The 18,356-nt window shown below is 34.9% G+C and overlaps 1 protein-coding gene across 8 annotated transcripts in view; it reads right to left on the bottom strand.

Annotated features, from left to right (window-relative positions):
• GREB1L (GREB1 like retinoic acid receptor coactivator) overlaps window positions 1–18,356 on the bottom strand; it is a 308,414-nt gene that overhangs the window by 152,002 nt on the left and 138,056 nt on the right. For 5 of the 8 annotated variants that reach the window (XM_053571381.1, XM_053571382.1, XM_053571375.1 and 2 more), the window contains exons 1-2: window positions 7,345–7,519; window positions 5,126–5,235 (exon numbers count right to left, since the gene is read on the bottom strand). The gene's annotated coding sequence lies outside the window, so the exon portion shown is untranslated. Of the gene's footprint in view, window positions 1–5,125; window positions 5,236–7,344; window positions 7,520–18,356 lie in introns of those variants that run through there. The other 3 variants (XM_053571376.1, XM_053571377.1, XM_053571378.1) reach the window with 1 other exon arrangement.

The raw sequence follows: 18,356 nt of genomic DNA, 5'->3' as shown, positions 1-18,356 counted from the left end.
TATGGTGCTCAAGCTGTCTAAACACCTGACTTCAAGTGATCCTCCCACACTGGCCTCCCAAAGTGCTAGGATAACAGGTAAAATCCACCGCTCCAAGCCTGTTTTTCTTTTTTTTTAGCATTGTTCATACTAAGAAAAGTACAATGCATTCTTTCCCTTGTGTGCGTTGGATACTACGTTAGATTTGGGGACATTGTTGTAGGAACAAATAATTAACGGCCATTAACATAACAGATCCAAAAGCTTCTATTTGTCGCTATATCCTATTTATTGAAAAATTTTACAATCACAAATATAAATCATGAGAGGCAACTTTTGACACTAAGAGCAGTGCTATCCAGTAGAATTTTCTGAGATGACAGAGCGCATGTATTTTGCACTGTCAGATATCACTTGAAATGTGGTCAGTATGACTAAGGAAGTAAAATTTCAATTTTACTTCATTGTAATTAACTTAAATAGCTACATGGGGCTGTAGCAACCGTACTGGACAGTGCAACTCTAGAGTGTACACAATGACTGAGAAATAAAAGATTTCTGAAGTTCCAGGGCTCTGCCTGTGTCCCTAGTGATGTGACCTTCAACCAGTCACTTAAGCCCTCTCAAGCTCAGTTTCTTCATCTGTAAAATGAGTGTATAGAGTAGATTTTGACTGTCCCTTACAGTGATAAAATTCTTTGACTTTGTATTAGAAAACCATTTGTTGTTGTATTACTGTTTACATATTTTCTCTATTAAAAAATATTCACCACTGAGAGTGATGATGTATGACTTCTAGACAAATAAACCAAATATAGTTCTTGCAAGCACTCATAGAGTGTGGAATTCAAAATTTACAACAATCATAGAATTTCTCTTTCTTTTGTCCTTTTTTACCAGTTCATTTTTTCTTTTAAAGTGATACTTGTCACTTGTAATCATAGTTAGTTGGGTCTAGTGTTTGTATAACTTCCCCAATAGACTTAAGAGTTTTTTGGGGGAAATACTTTGTTTAAAGCTGGAATTGAGTAAAAACATGAATAAGTGGAGCTTTTGTTTCTTATCCAATTACACATTAAACAGGTCTGAAGAGATATCATCTTTTCCCAAGCACATTCCAAAAAAGCACAAAGCTAACCACGCATTCAAAACAAAAGCGTTTTAATTCATCTTTATTCATCCTCCTCGCTGAGCATCGTTAGAAAATGCAATCAGATTAAAAGACAAAAATTTCAACTTCTTTTCATAGTTCTGTACATTTAAATTTGGAAGAATCTCTTTTGACAGTTTCTGAAACCAAAAGTATTTTAGATACTGAAATAAAAACTGAACGCTAGTAAGTTGTTAGTACTGTATAACCTTCATAATCGACCACCTCCCTACATCAACCACCTACTTAAGTTGTTCTAATTTTCATAGACCAGACATACACCACATGTACGTATTAGTACAACAGATCTAGTTCCTTATGCTGACCACCTCTGTATGTTGACCAGTTTGTTGCAGTTCCTCGAGTGGTTACGAGGTCCTACTATATATGTACAAATACGCAAAATGTTAAATTATTGTGGAAATAATTACCATAATATGCCTACTAATTTCATCATAGTGACTAAAAACTGTCATAATTACAAGATGAAAGTATAATGCTATTTTTCCTTTGTAACAAAGAGGTACACTTTCCTACTGAAAATCTTTACTTTCTTCCTTGAAATGCCAGAAATTCTTCTGTAAAATAAACACCTCTTGTCAAGACTCTCTGGAACTAGTACAATTACCAGAGGCAATCCCCGTGTAAGATCAAAGAAACAAACAATAATAGGCAACACGTGACCTCTACCGTGTCACCAGAGACCAATTTTTCAAAAGGAAAAACAGTCACTAATCAGAACAGAAAACATTAAATAAGAAATGCTTCCAAAGGGTGGCTCACCACATCCATCAGCCCTGCCTCACTCAGAGTTCAGAGAGTCTATGGTTTCAGAGAACAAACTTTGGGGATATATCACAGCCATCATTAGAATCTGTATAAAACATGAGAAAAAAAAAATTTCCAGTGCAGAGTAGAATTTCCAAAGACAGTACAGTAATTTTCCAAATTTCACCTGATGCTTTAAAAACTAGAGTGGGAAAGGCACAGACAACTAAATATTTTTCACATAGCACTCACCTAATTTCTCTTATTTACCCAGCCCCACTGATTTTTCCTATGCAGTTATTTGGAAAGTGGGCTATGAACATTAACCAGATAAACATAATTACTGATAATACATTAAAGACTTCTACAGATTTTTTGGGTTTGTTTGTTTGTTTTTGATAATGGTGGGCCACTAAATCTAGAAACGGAGGCTCCTTCGTGATGTATTTGGATTACTAAGCATTATAAAGATGCAAGAGGGGTAAAGAAATTCCCACTCACGGAATTATAGTAAAATAGAAGCATATTTAAACCTGACTTAAAAAAAAAAAAAAACTCCAAATGAAAATTGCCTTAGAATCAGCAACATTTGATTGTCTTTCTTAAATGCTACTGCTAAACAGTCGTCTTCTGTCAAAATCAGATATAAGTTAGGGGCTGAACACATATGTATCTAAATTATTTAACATGGAAAACATACATTCTGCTGCTACTTTGGAAAGTAAGTAATAAAAGAGGAGGACTTAGTTTAAAAGAAAAAGCTAGAAATTCAAAGCAACTGTAAACATCCTGTTCTTTTTCTTTTTAAAAAAACATTCTAACATTCTGATTTTGTTCTTTTTTGGATGTGTTACTCCTGTTACCTTCATCTCTGTTATCTGCCTCCTTTCCATGTTTGATCTTATTAACATTGCTAATTGTATTTGTCAGTTTTGCCATGATTTCAACACTACTCAAACAGCTGTGGGTTTTCTCTAGCCATTATCATTCACTACACATACATTTCTAAATTAGTTGTTGAAAGGTGCCTTAACCTGAGAAAATAGGAAAAAAATCACACTGTATGCTGAGCCTTAGATTTTATAGATATGTTCCTTCAATTAGATATGTTCCAATAATTAGTCAATTATTGGAAAGGATTTTTAAAAATCAGACACACAAGTGATACATACTGTAAATTTATAAATTAACAAGGCCTATGATATACTTCTCATCATTTTATCTTTTTTCCCTTATAATACACATTATCATATGTGCTTTCTATATATATGTATAGATTAGAATATGAAACATAGTGTATAAATTGGGATATTGAAATACTGCCAGATTCCCTAACAATTCATTTGCACAACCTATCGACGAGGGAGGTTGTTCAAAGGTATCCACAATCATGTAAGTGGCCTCTTGAGGTCATGGGCTGTGGTAAAGAGAGCTTTTACAACATGTAGATATTTTCCCCTTCTCCATTTGTTTTCAAAGAGAAAATTCCCTATTATAGTGTTTTTCTTATTCTCTACTCTCAACTCCGACATTAATTTTCTTCTTGACACATTTAGGGAGAAAGAAAAAGTTTAAGGTCATTCATCAACTGATAACCCCTTCTATCAACTACCAACAACTAAATAAAAAAATCTGTAACCCAGAAACATGACACTTTATATGCCTCTTATTTCCCTTATAAGTTAAAATAAATTCAAAGAACTTTTTAGAATTAGCAAGTTTTGGTATTTGTAAAGGTTTAATAATAATATACTGTTCGTGGATAAGGTCAAAATCTTGTAGAATAATTTTTAAATTAATGTAGGCTCACTCCTACCTCTCTGCATCCTCAGTCTCCCCTCCCTCACTTTCTGCTCTAAGCAAAGAAAAAGATGATATTTCAACAGTGCAGAATTCTTCACTGAGAGAGAAACGTTAAAATGATAAACATTTTGGAAAACAAAGTACACTTTAAACCTTAACTGTTCTTTCAGACCTATATTGACTATTATAGTAGTTGCCAACATTTGGTAAGGATTATCCTTCCATTAGACAAAAGCGAGCATTCCTTAGATAAATCAGCAGTTTTTGCCATGAGACTCATAAAACCTTTTCACAACACAGATTTTCAAGAGAATCCTTTAAGGTTTTAGGAGGCTGCTCCTTTTACTAAGTAACAAAATACACCCCATGGTGTCTCACTGACCCCTCTCAGCTGTCCTTTGACCTCCTCAATTGTTGAAGCCTAACTCCAGGGTCCACAGAATGTGCCTCCCATATCAAAAAGGCTAATGTTGCTTCCTCCTAGCACCTGGTGAAACAAAATGCAACAGTTCTCTCTCTTTCTTCTGTCTCCTCCATTCCCTCTCTGACCATTTTCCAGATGTTCCAGGCCCAAATGTGAAGCTACTGCTGTGTTTCAGTATCTGCATGGTCACCACGGAGGACAAACAGGGACAGGCTGAAGTGGCAATGACCCTCTTGTTCTTTTTGGCCTCAAAAGGATACAACAGGTCATAAAAGAGGAAAAGATCTTTGGCCTCTGTTGGAAATGCTAGGCCATTTAAGCACATCGTAATTTCCAAAAGGAGAGAGACAGTCTTGGGATATACCCTTCCCTGTTAAGCAATAGTTACCTGAAACAGTAGCCCTAAATTCTCAATTCTAAGTGACCTTTTGATTTTCTTCCCCTATTCCTATGTGGGATAGGGGAAGAAAGTTATATTATCTTTTCCCTTTTTGAAATTAAAAGCATTCTAAAAATAGAAAAAAATAACTTTCGTAAAACCATTATACATCTCAGAAAGTGCTAAATGAGAAAAAGTCTAAATATATATGGTCCTAGATAGTGTTTGAGTTTTTCTGCAGAAGCTGATAATCTGGAGAGTCTCTCACAATAGACAATTTGAAAGATAAAATTGCAATCAACAAAGGGGAATCAAAAACTAAATTCTTATTTTCTTAATTTAGGTATATAGGAATTAGTTGTATACATAGGGAAAATTTAGGAACATAGGTTGTTGTAGGAAAAAATCTTATTGCGAATAAATTTTGTTGAGGAGGAGAGGAAAGACGGGCGAGGGGAGAGGAAAGCAGAGACGGGAGGAAATGGAAGAAGAAGAGGTCATGGAAATATTGCTTAATCACCTTAAGGATAAAGAATAGCAGTTTTATTCTAATTCTATATACAACTTCCTAAAACAAATTTGATCTTGAAAATTGGGGGGGGAATATATAATTATACAATACCTTGGTTTACTTATTAACATTTTTGAATCACGTTCATGATTAGGTTGGGCAGTCAACACTTCAGGGAGTCTGTTGCCTAGATTTTAACTTGTTTAAAGCTTTTTTTGCACCTGCAAAAACATAAAAAATAAAAATGTATATTTAAAGACATCAGTTAATTTCTGAATATTAATTATATACTATAATATGATAATCTTAATATTATAATTCCATAAAAATCACAAGTAGAAAATAATTAGCAAAGTCTTATACTACTCCACACGCACCAGAATGGGCAAATACAGATGTTCTCGCTTCCTAAAAAAATCCCAAAATAATCACTACTATTTATACTCAAAAATAATTCCCCCCAACTAAATGTAAGTTGAATAAGTCTGTCAAATCTGCATTTATGACAGGTGTTACCATAATGCCAAAGGCCCATAGACTATTTTTATTAGTGAAATTAGTGTAAGATAATTTTCTTACTCTAAGGAATTTAAGGGTAATAATCTCTGATTCTTGGCCAAAATTTATCTACTCAAAAAACTATCAATAATGTGAATCATAACTAACATTAAATAATTTCTAAGAAAGCCTACAAGAAGAAAAAAAGCTATTGTCTCCTACCCTTCTTATTTCTAGAAGATATAAAATTAATTGTAATTACATATAATTGGTTCAAAATTATAGTATGCATATTAATCTCTCCCTTTACTAGCTTATGGTCATTATAAACTATTGCATGAAAAAGTAGGAAATATAGTTGTAAAGCATAAAGTAAAATAAAAACCATTTGTCACTGATTTTCATACATAACTTAGAAGCACTTCTAGTCCTTTGTTACTGTGTCTAGAAAGAAAACAAGAGAATTTTCCTATGGATATAGCAAATTTCAATATGAATATTGATAACACTAAAATATTTGAAGTAAAATTAACTCATGTTGTCTAAAAAGTGTTTCTTTTTCATTATGCTTTCCTTTTATGCTAAATGGAAAAAAAGAACCATTTCATGATTTTGGAATAAAAATATTTATCTTACCTCTCTTAACTGTCACAAGAATGTCTTCAGGCAAAAGAATAATACAAAATGAAAGACCCAGACTTTCAAACTCACCTATTTCTCATCTACCCACACACAAATAGATGCTTTTTCTAAGTCAGGAGGGTCCTGGCTACCTACATCCAAACCCAAGATTACCCCATATGGTCAACAAGGTCAAACTGCATTGCTGCCAATGAAACTGTATTACTCCACAAGGACCCTAATGACTTTTAAAAAAGGTCAGTAATCCAGTTCCAATAGCTTAAGAGCCTAAAATTGCTAATTTTTGGCCACGTGCTGCACACTTCACCTGTTAGTAATGACATTTTTGTATTTTCTTCTAATTACACTCAAAGCTAAGACCTTTGGCCCTGGGCCACAGACCCCTATTCAGGCTGCACACATTCTCCTAAACGACCTGATCCTTTGTTGTCACTCTTTCTCTTTCATCTATTATTTATACCCATAGAGAAGGAAGATACTCAACCATTTGTATAGCTTAAAGCTTCTAATCATCTTAATTTCTTTGCCTTTCAACTTATGGTCTTCTTAATAGGCAAATGCCAAAAAGTTTGACAAAATCATTTTTTTCAATCACATTCTATCCCCTCTACCTCCTTCCTGTTCCATGTCTTTCATGGGACGGACTTTGTATTAGCCAAGATTTACTAATTTTTGACCTTCACCAAGAAAATGAATTTCTAAATGTAATACAGATTTCCCACTTGTTCTGACAGATCATTAACAATTATGCTCCTTTCTTTGATCAAAAAGCCCATTTACTTTGAGTTAGAGGTTCCTGAAAAATAACTTAAAATCTGCCCCCAGCCTCCCTTAAGCAAGATCATAGACTTTTTAGGATTCCCCTATAAAAATGCCAAAATCATTCAGTAAACATTAAGGATATTAGTTACTGTGGCCAATTTCTCTAATGTTTTAATATCTATGCTTGCTCAGTTGCTTATAAAAAAGAAAAAAAAATATGAGAGGAAGGAGAGAAAAATGTGAAAATAAAATAGAAAGAAAAATTTAAAAGGCATATTTTTAATTTAATCTTTAAAACATTTAAAAAGGCTACTAACAGCAAAATCCTCACATAACAGATTCCAGGTTATTATTCTTTCCCAACAATTTTCCCAGATTAAAAAAAAGTCCAGAAATATTTTGCAAACCCAAAGCACAGAATTGTTTACCATGATGCAGATGTCGCCCTCAGATCACAATAGCTTCCCAAAGATTCTGATTTCCAAGATGTTTATAAAATGACATCTGATCCATCCTTGCTGTCTCTTCCTCTATTGCTCAGCTTACTCTTGATTTCTAACAGTGTTTCCTTGTTGTCTGTCCCTCTGCAGACCCTGAAACCCCTTGTCTTTTCTTAATTTCACCATTTGCTTCAACCAACAGTTCACTGGAGACTCATCCATCTTGTAATGCCTAAAGTGACAGATGCTCTCAAGAACGACCACACTGCTGAGTGAACAAAAGATAACATCACCCTCAGGAACTCCAGAGAGAAATACAACTGCAACCTCAAGACAGGGGCTGACTTGACAGACATTGGACCATAAACCTCTTCTAAGCAAAAAAGAAAACAATTGCCACACACACAAAAAAATCTGACACAATCAAAGGCAGAAAAGAATGATTATTTGTGGATTGCCTTTTCACCCTGTAACTCACTTTCCCCCCTCCCCGTGCTTTTATATTGGGGCAATTCACTCACCAAGAGGCAAGAGAAGTTCTTTGGGTGTGTGTGTGTGGGGGGGGGTGCTTTCTCAAGTATCTTCTTTTTTTTATTCAACAATATTCAAAGTGAAATTCATTCACATGTGTGTATCAGAAAATCGAAGACTAGATCAAGCCTGACCCTTCTTGTTTGCAGAAGGCAAACTCAGAAATGCTGACTCCATTCTACTGCTCTGAAAGGCACATGCATGCTTTGCAAATTAAAACCACATTAGAAATTAAAAAGCAACGTGTGACAATGTCAACAATATGTGTAGCTCATTTAAAAAAAAGCTCACCATTCACTCATCAGACAACCTCCAACTTGGGTTAAAAAGACAGTTAACAGAGGATTCTGGGAAGGGCTGCAGATCTCTTTTCCTAACAAAGGAAAGGTCATATTAACATCTCCCAGCAACAAACTAATGGCAGGGAGCTATAGATGCAGGAGACTCTGCTGATACCATCTAGGGTTTTGGTATTTTGTTATTTTTGTTGTTTAAAGCATGTAATTTAAAATCATCATACTAATAGGAAGTAAATGTATCTCTAATATTTAGATACATACAAAGAAGGGAAATTCATAAAAGCAAAAATCAACCTGAGGGTCAACTAAGAACCTTGTGTGATCAATGTTCATTACGAAGATTTAACAACTGTGTTTATAATAGATATCAAGCAACCCAAAGGAAAACCTCTGTTGCAGCTAAACGCTAAATACATTATTAGTCTCAAAAAGGGCAAATGATACTGATATTTATGTCTAAAGTATCTAAAGAGTTTGTATCTAAAGTGACAAAATGCTTAAGAAAAATTTCATCAACAACACTTCCAAGAAGAAATGTAAGCATTTATAATGGCATTTCTTTAGAAAAAATTTTCAATTTTTCTTTAAAACTTTTGCACACAAAGCCTTTAAGTTATGGTACAACCATTTTTCTTTCAAGGCCCAAACGACTGCTCTCATCCCCATTTTTTACAATAATACAAATTTTAGAAGATATTTCATTTTATCTTCTGTGTTTGAATCATTGGGGATAAGGAGTCAAAAAATGTTTCAACTTGATAAATCAACATATCTCTTATTTAAGCATTTTTGTGTCTCCCTTATTTCCTCAAAAGACATTTTAGTATATCTGTACAAATAACATAGTACTAATATTTTACAATCTCAGAATTTGGGGATTTTTTTAAGGCTGACAAAACAATGCATACAAAATAATAAAATGAATATATACAATTATATAACATAATAGAAAGTAGATTAATTATAAAATCCTTATTATTATATAAAAGACTTACTCTAATGTCTTTAACTAGAAGAATTCATGAACTTAGTTTTACACACACTAGCCTTAAGTAATCCCCCACAACCTATTAATCCAAAAATACCAAAACATTCAACACTCTCAAACTTTGGCATTAATATCAAGAGAGAGAAGTGACCTTGAAATGACAGCTCCTTTGCAGAAAGCTAAAAAAAAGACCCAATTAAATGACCTACTTTTAAACACAATAGGATCAATATGCATGCACGAAAAGTACAGCCCTGTGGAAAGTTCTTATTGCCTGATCATAAACAAAACAAAACTTTTTTTTTTTTTTAAGGGCCTCTTCCAGATCACAGTCACTACCAGAAATCCACACAGGAAAAAAATCCATCAAAATGCAACCCTAAAAGGGTTTACCCTTTACCATCCTATTTGCACTTCAAAACCCTGTTAGTCCTTCAGTTAAACCCCAGGTCTGAACCATTTCAATAATAAGAGAGGTGGCCAGTGGTGATTTATCTCCCATTTGGCCTCTGGACAGAGCTATAATGTCTAGGAAGCTTCCCTTCCCTGACTCAAACCCTCCCCCACGTCCCCCTTCATCTGTGCAGCCTCGGATCTCCAATATCTAACAAATACAAGTATGGCCCTTCCAGTCAGATGCAAGAACAGTCTGCAACTCAAGATTTTGGTACATTTTTCTTAGCAATGATTTCACCAAATGGAATGTTTCTAAGTACAATAATAACAAGATAATCAGACTATTTCAAATATGAGGTTAAATCTCAGGTTCTCTTTGTTATAAGTTGAGGAAGAAAAGAAAAGTTCCTTAACTGTAGCCTCTCTCTTCTCAGACATCATTATCAGAACTTCGTAAACTTTTCCCAAATTATACCTGATATTCTTTGTTTTGGACCGCATTAGCTAACTTCCTGGAGTGTGGTGTTCATCTACATTTAAATCCTTATATTGTTAAACTATCTTAACAGATCCCCAAAAGTAGAGATTTCAGAGGTCACAGACTTCTGGACCAAAAAGACCTAAAAACAGTTATCAGACCACTCTAACTCAAATGATTTATTCTATCTTTATTATCAAATATGTACCATAACTGTCATGACACACACTCATACAATTTTCCTCTAGTAAAATAAACATTATTGTCAACAGTTACTTAAATTGAAATATATGTCCTAAAAATCATAAAATGTGAAACACAGTGAAGTTATTGTAGAAATGGAGGATATTTTGTCACTAGGCATGACTTAACTATTTCATAATTTTGTTTACTTGCTTTCTAGAGTAGAAAGAGAATAAAATGTTTATACATCCTCTTCTCTAGCCTGTTCATTTTTTCCTGTTTTATTTAAATGAGACTTTGTTTTTCTAATAGATTCTGATAAATTCCATCTGAATGTGTCATTAACTATTTGTACCAAATGATTCAATTATAGTGATCCAATTTTACAAGTTGAAAACATTCAAGCTATTTCATTCACTTCACAAATTTGGAGACTCCAATAGGCAAAGATGAACGTATTTCATTTAAACCTAATATTCATCAAAGCTTAAAAATATAACTCTTAAAAATACAAGGGGTGAGGCTGGGTGCCCATCTCAGTGGTTAGGGTGCTGGCCATATGCTCTGGGTCTGGTGAGTTTGATACCCCAGGCCTGCTAAACAAAACAAAACAAAAAAACAGTCGGGCATTGTGGCAAGTGCCTGTGGTTGCAGCTGTTAGGGAGGCTGAGGCAAAAGAATTGCTTAGTTTGAGGTTGCTGTGAGCTGTGACGCCCTTGTACTCTATCAAGGGTGACAAATAATAATAAAAAAAAAAATACAAGCAGTATAAATATTTTTCAATTGAAAGGAAAGAATTATTCATGTTTTTAAAGGTATATATTAATTAAAATCACATTTCCTCCATTAAAAAATGCACCTCATTTGCAAATACTTTTTTTCATTTTCAGAGCCCTAAATACCAAAAATTCCAAATAAACCACCCCTCCTAATAAATAACTTTATTGCATGCTGTCAGATCAATAAGTCTCAGATTTATATTTGAAATGACATAAAAATTCAAACTGGCATTAATAACAACATTCAGGAAAACAAATTTCTTAACCCACTACATGAAATCAAGAAAGAAAAGCTTCCCTCAGAGAATCAACAAGAGTAATTGATATACCACAGAGGAAATATTCAATCTTCATTAAATATTTATTCAGTGCAATAGATTGCTAGGTGCTATACAGACCTCAAAGAAGAAATAGTTCCTGTCTGGTATGAATATGTCTTAGGAGAATTGAATGGAGATGAGAGGCACTTTCCCAAGTCATGACATTATATTTCAAAATGACAGTGCTAAAAAATGAAATGCGCTGTAAAATGTATATTTTACTACTCTGAAATCTGATTCCAAGGAAAGCAATACTTTTAAGGGACTATTAGCTCTAACTATATTTTACTAGGCATGCAACTTGAATTCTTATTAACATAGCACAATAAAATTTGTATGTTCAAGATGCACAGTTCCCAATTCTGCCCCTCAGTAACTATAGTCATGATGCCTATCGTCTCTGGGCCTCTGTTTCCTTATCCATAAAATGGGAAATAAAGTAATTCACTTCTAGTTTGAAAACACTCTGGTGGCATATGTCTGCAAATGACATAATTTTATTTGTACAGAAACCTAAGACTCTCCCCAAAAACTGTTAGAACTAAAATGAATTCAGTGAAGTTGATACAAGACAACATACAAAATCAGCATTTCTATACACTAACAACAAATTACTAGAAAAAGAAACAAAAGAAAATTCCATCTGCAATAGCTACAAAATGAAATAAAATACTTGGAAATAAATTTAACAAAGAACATAAAAGAACTATACATTGAAAACTATAAAACATTGATAAAAGAAGTTGAAGGCTCAAATAAGTGGAAAGATAATCCTGTTTTCATGGATTGGAAAAAATGTTGTTAAAATGCCCATACTTCCCAAAGCAATCTATATATTCAGTGCAATCCCTATTAAAATTCTGATGATACTTTTTCACAGAAATAGAAAAACAATCCTAAAACTTGTATGGAACCACAAAAGATTCCAAATAGCCAAAGCAATCTTGAGCAAAAAGAATAAAGCTAGAGGTATCATAGTACCTGATTTCGATAGCTACTACAAAGATGTAGTCTTCAAAACAGTACGGTATTGGCATAAAAACACACACTGGCATAAAAAATAGATCAATAAAACAATAGAGGGGGCACCCATAGCTCAGTGATTAGGGTGCCGGCCACATGCTCAAGGGCTGGTGGGTTTGAACCTGGCCCGGGCCTGCTAAACAAATAAACGAAAAAATAAAACAATAGAGAGCCCAGAAATAAATCCATGCCTTCACAGTCAACTGATTTTTAACAAAGATGTCAAGAACACATGTGGGTAAAGGATAACCTCTTCAATAAATGGTGCTAAGAAAACTATAGATATCTACATTCAGAAGAATGAAGTTAGACCCTTACCTCTTACCATACTTAAAAATCAACTCAAAATGAAGTCAACTCTTAAATGTAACTCCAGAAAATATAAAACTACTGGAAGAAAAGAGGGAAAAGTTCCACAACATTGGTCTGGGCAATGATTTTTTTTTTCTCTTTTTTTGGAGACAGAGTCTTACTACACCATCCTCGGTAGAGAGCACTGGTGTCACAGATCAACTCTTGGGCTCAAATGATTCCCTTGCTTCAGCCTCCCAAGTAGCTGGGACTCCAGGTGTCTACCACAAGGCCTGGCTATTTTGTTGTTGTTCTCATTGCTGTTTAGCAGACTTGGGCTGGGTTCAAACCCACCAGCCCTGGTGCATGAGGCCAGGGCCGTAACCACTGACCATGGGCGCCGAGCCTGGGCAATGATTTTTTGGCACAGGCAACAAAAGCAAAAATAGACAAATGGGATTACACCAAATTAAAATACATGTGCATAGCCAAGGAAACAAGAGTGAAGAGACAGTCTACAGAATGAAAGAAAATATTTTTAAACTGTACATCTAATGAAGAGTTAAAATCTAAAACATGTAAGTTAACATGAGGCCAGTTTGGTTCAGATCTATAATCCTAGCACTCTGGGAAGCCGAGGCAGGTGGATTCCTTGAGTTCAGGAGTTCAAGACCAGCCTGAACAAGAGGAAGACCCTCGTCTCTACTAAAAATTAAAAAAAATTAGCCAGGTGATGTGGTTGGTGCCTGTAATCCCAGCTACTTGGGAAGCTAAATCAGGAAGATTATTTGAACCCAGGAGATTGAGGTTGCTGTGAGCCAGCCTGATGCCAGGGCACTCTAGTCTGGGCAACAGAGGGAGACTTTGCCTCAAAAAACCAAAACCAGACTAGGTGTGGTGGCACACACCTATAATCCTAGCACTCTGGGAGGCTGAGGCAGGTGGATTTCTTGAGCTCAGGAGTTCAAGACCAGCCTGAGTAAAGTGAGACACCCCCCCCACTCACACACACACACACACTAAAAATAGAAAAACTAGCGAGGCATTATGGCAGGCGCCTGTAGTCCCAGCTACTCAGGAAGCTGAGGCAAAAGGATCGCTTGAGCCCAGGAGTTTGTGGTTGCTGTGAGCTATGATGATGGCCAAGGCACTCTACCCAGGGAGAATGAGGCTGCCTAAAAACAACAACAATGACGACGACAACACGACGAAAAAAAAGTTCCCAAAGAAACAAAAGCAACCTGCTAAGAAAATAGTTTGAATGGAAAGAGTTAATGTCTATTATGCATATAATAATGTAAAATCATTAACAGCTCCACTTCTGAGAATAACCTAATATTCTATCAATAGAGAAATGGTTCAGAACATTATAGTAACAGTAGTAAAAAATGCTACCATTTAAAAAATATTTATCAGTACCTCACATATACCATCTCATTTAATACTCATAAATCCATCCATAGTGGAATACTGTGAGAATAAGAAGCATATTTTTAAATAGAAATATATTTATAATATATACAATGGAAAACATTATAAAAAACAATATCCCATTTCTATAAGGAAAAAAAAACGCATGTGTAACCTGATAAAATAAAGATACAAATCGAAACAGTGTGATACCACACATAAATCACATTACAGTGGGTGATGTGATTCTAGGATATAATTCTTTTCCTTCATGCTTATCTTTATTTTCCAATTCTACAGTAAAGTTACTTTAAAAATTTAAGCACACTGGGTGGAACCTGTGGCTCAAGGAGTAGGGCACCAGCCCCATACGCCACAGGTGGTGGGTTCAAACCCAGCCCTGGCCAGAACTGCTTAAAAAAAAAAATTAAGCACACTGTAAGCTTAAGCCCTGTATCTTTCATTATTATTATTATCTTCTTTATTGACTTTGAACATTTAATATTGCAAAATAATGACTTTCTCATTTGATAAGTAATACCTTTTCTCATGAGTAGGTTTACTATAGGTAAAAGTACTATGACAAATGCTGTTTACAAAGGTTTGTATAGTAAAGACTATAGATTAATACTATAATTTGTTTTTTAATGCCCCTTCATATGTTATTGGCATATACAAAGGCTACTGATTTGTGCACATTGATATTATATCCTGAGACATTGCTGTATTTTTTTTTATCACTTCCAGGAGTCTTGTGGTTAAGTCTTTGAGGTTTTCTAAGTATAAGATCATACCATCATCAAAGATTGAGAGTTTGACCTCCTCTGCCCCCATTTGGATGCTCTTTACTTCCTTATCTGATTGTATTGGCTAGAACTTCCAGCCCTATATTCAATAGTAGTGGAGACAGAGGACAACCTTGTCTGATTCCAGTTCTAAGTAGGAAAGCTTTCATTCAGTTTTACTCCATTCAGTATTACATTAGCTGGGGGTTTGTTGTAGATGGTTTCAATCAGATTAAGAAATGTGCCACCTATGCCTAGATTCTTAAGTGTTCTAATTAGAAAAGGATGCTGAATTTTACTGAATGCTTTTCCTGCATCTATTGAGAGGATCATATGGTCTTTATTTTTGCTTCTGCTGATATGGTGAATTATGTTTATGGACTTGCATATGTTAAGCCAGCCTTGCATCCCTTGGATGAAACCTACTTGATGGTGATGAGTGATTTTTTTTAATGTGTAGCTATAATCTATTGGCTAGGATTTTATTGAGAATTTTTGCATCTATATTCATTAGTGAAATTGGTCTGAAATTCTCCTTTTCAGTTGGGTCTTTTCCTGGTTTTTTAAATCAGGGTGATAATTGCTTCATAGAATATGTTGGGGAAGATTATATTAGAATAATTTCTGCAATATGGGTATAAACTCTTCTTTGAAGGTTTGATAGAATTCTGGTGTGAAGCCATTTAGACCAGGGCTTTTTTGTTTGTTTTTTGTTTTTGTTTTGTTTGAGAAAAAGTCTCACTTTTTTGCCCTCGGTAGAGTGTCATGGCATCATAGCTCACAGCAATCTCAAACTCTTGGGCTCAAGCAATTCTCTTGTCTCAGCCTTCCAAGTAGCTGGAACTACAGGCACCCACCCAGGGCTTTTTTTCTATTGAGAGATTTCTTATTGTTGCTTCAATCTCAGTTCTTCAAATAGGTCTGTTTAAGAGAGCTATTTCTTCTTAAGTCTAGGGAGAGGGTGTGATTCCAGGTATTGATCCATTTTCTCCACATTGTCACATTTCTGGGCATAGAGTTTTTTTGTAGTACTCAGAGATGATCTTTTATATCTCTGTAGCATCTGTTGTTATTTCCCCTTTTATCATTTCTGATTAAGGTTATTAGAGATTTTACTTTTCTGTTAGTAGTTAATCTGGCCAAAGGATTATCAATTTTATTTTTTTTAAAAACCAACTTTTTGTTTGTTAATTTTCTGAATGATTTTTTTGTTTTCATTAATCTCTGATTTGTTCTTCTTTTTCCCATTCCAGAAGATGATTCATGAGTTTGTTAATGCGCTCTCTTTCTTAGGCATCTAGTGTAATAAATTTCCCTCTTAAGACTGCTTTTGCTGTATCCTACGAGTTTTGGCAACTTGTGTCTTCATTGCTGTTATGTTTGAGGAATTTAATGATTTCCTGTTTTATCTCTTCCTGAACCCAACTATCATTCAATATGAGGTTAATTTCTAAATCTTTGTGTGAGGATGAATGTTTTGTTGGAGTTGAGTTCCACCTTTATTGCCTGTGGTCTGAGAAGATACAAGTTACAATTTCTATTCTTTTAATTTTGCTGAGGTTTGATTTGTATCCTAGGATGTGGTCGACTTTGGAGTATAAACCCTGGGCTGACAAGAAAAAAATGTATATTCCTTAACTTTGGGATGATGTGTTCTGTATATGTCTATTAATCCCATTTATTTTAGGATTACATTTAAGTCCTTTGTATCTTTGTTTGGTTTCTATTTAGAGGATCTGTCCAATTCTGTCAGAGGGGTGTTAAAGTCCCTGACTTTATGAGATATCATTTTGCTCAGACCCATCAAGATTTCTTTCATAAATCTGGGAGCATTTAAGCTTGGTGCATTAATATTTAAAACTGAAATGTCTTATTATTGTATTGTTCCTTTGACCAGTATAAAGTGTCCATCTTTGTCTTTCTTAACTTTAGTTGCTTTAAATCCCCTTGCATCTGAAAATAAGATTGAAACATTTCCTTTCTTCTAATTTCCATTTGCTTGAAACAACTGTTTTCTATCCCTTTTCCCTGAGTCTTGATTTGTCTGTCAAGGCTAGGTGTGTCTCCTGGAGACAGCATATGGATGGTTTGTGTGGGTTTTTTTGTTTTTTATCCAATAAGCCAGCCTGTGCCCTTCCAGTGGTGAAGTCAATCCATTGACATTTATTGAGAGTACTGATGAGCGTGGTAGAATTTTATCCATCTTGTTATAAAGTCTGTTGTGTAGTTTTATTCTTTGCACCATTGTGGAAGCTTTGTTTTGACCTTTAGCTTCTGGGTGTTTACTTTGCTGGTGGTCCATTGTGATGGTCAGTGTTGAGAATAGGTCTAAGTATTTCCTGTATAGTTGGTCTTTTAGGATTATTATTATTATTCTTTATTAAAGCATAACTTTGTACATTGATACATTTGTGGGGTTCAGGGTACTGCTTCGATATACAACGTGAAATGCTTACACTGAACTAAGTAACACATCCATCACAATTATACACATTTCTTAATAGTTTTGAAATGTACCAATGCATCATGCACATTAGGTGAGGTCCCCCCAAATACCCTCCCTTCTCCTACATCCCTCCTTCCTCTCCCTTCTCTCTCCTCTTCTCTTCTACTTTCTGGACTATAGTTATGTTTTGCCATTCATATGAGTGTGTAGGTGATTATATATTTATTTCATAGTAGTATTGAGTACATTGGATACTTTTTTCCCATTCTTGAGATACTTTACTAAGAAGAATATGTTCCAGCTCCATCCAGGTAAACATAAAAGATGTGAAGTCTGCATCTTTTTTATGACTGCATAGTATTCCATGGTGTACATATACCACAATTTGTTAGTCCACTCATGGGTCTATGGGCACTTGGGCTGTTTCCATGTCTTGGCTATTGTGAACTGGGCTGCAGTAAACATACTGGTGCAAATGTCTTTGTTGAAAAATAGTTTTTGATAATCTGGGTATATACCTAGTAGAGGAATTGCAGGATCGAATGGCAGGTCTACTTTCAGTTCCTTGAGTGTTCTCCAAACTTCTTTCCAAAAAGGTCGTATTAGCTTGCATTCCCACCAGCAGCGTAGAAGCATTCCCTTCTCTCCACAGCCATGCCAACATCTGTAGTTTGGAGATTTTGTGATACGGGCTAATCTTACTGGAGTTAGATGATATCTCAAAGTGGTTTTGATTTGCATTTCTCTGATGATTAAGGATAATGAACATTTTTTCATGTGTTTATAGGCCATGCACTTGTCTTCATTAGAGAAGTTTCTGTTCAAGTCTCTTGCCCACATAGAAATGGGGTTATTTATTCTTTTCTTATTGATTAGTTTGAGTTCTTGGTAGATTCTAGTTATCAGACCTTTGTTGGAAGCATAACCTGCAAAAATCTTCTCCCATTCTGAAGGTTGTCTGTTTGCTTTACTTACTGTGCTCTTGGCTGTGCAAAAGCTTTTTAGTTTGATCAGATCCCAGTAATGGATTTTTGGTGTTGCTTTAATTGCCTGGGGGGTCCTCCTCATAAA

This window comes from Nycticebus coucang, chromosome 19 (genome assembly GCF_027406575.1).
Source record: "Nycticebus coucang isolate mNycCou1 chromosome 19, mNycCou1.pri, whole genome shotgun sequence".
Taxonomy (NCBI): Eukaryota; Metazoa; Chordata; class Mammalia; order Primates; family Lorisidae; genus Nycticebus; species Nycticebus coucang.
The sequence above is the reverse complement of the archived record's forward strand: the minus strand, read 5'-3'. Positions and strand labels throughout refer to the sequence as shown.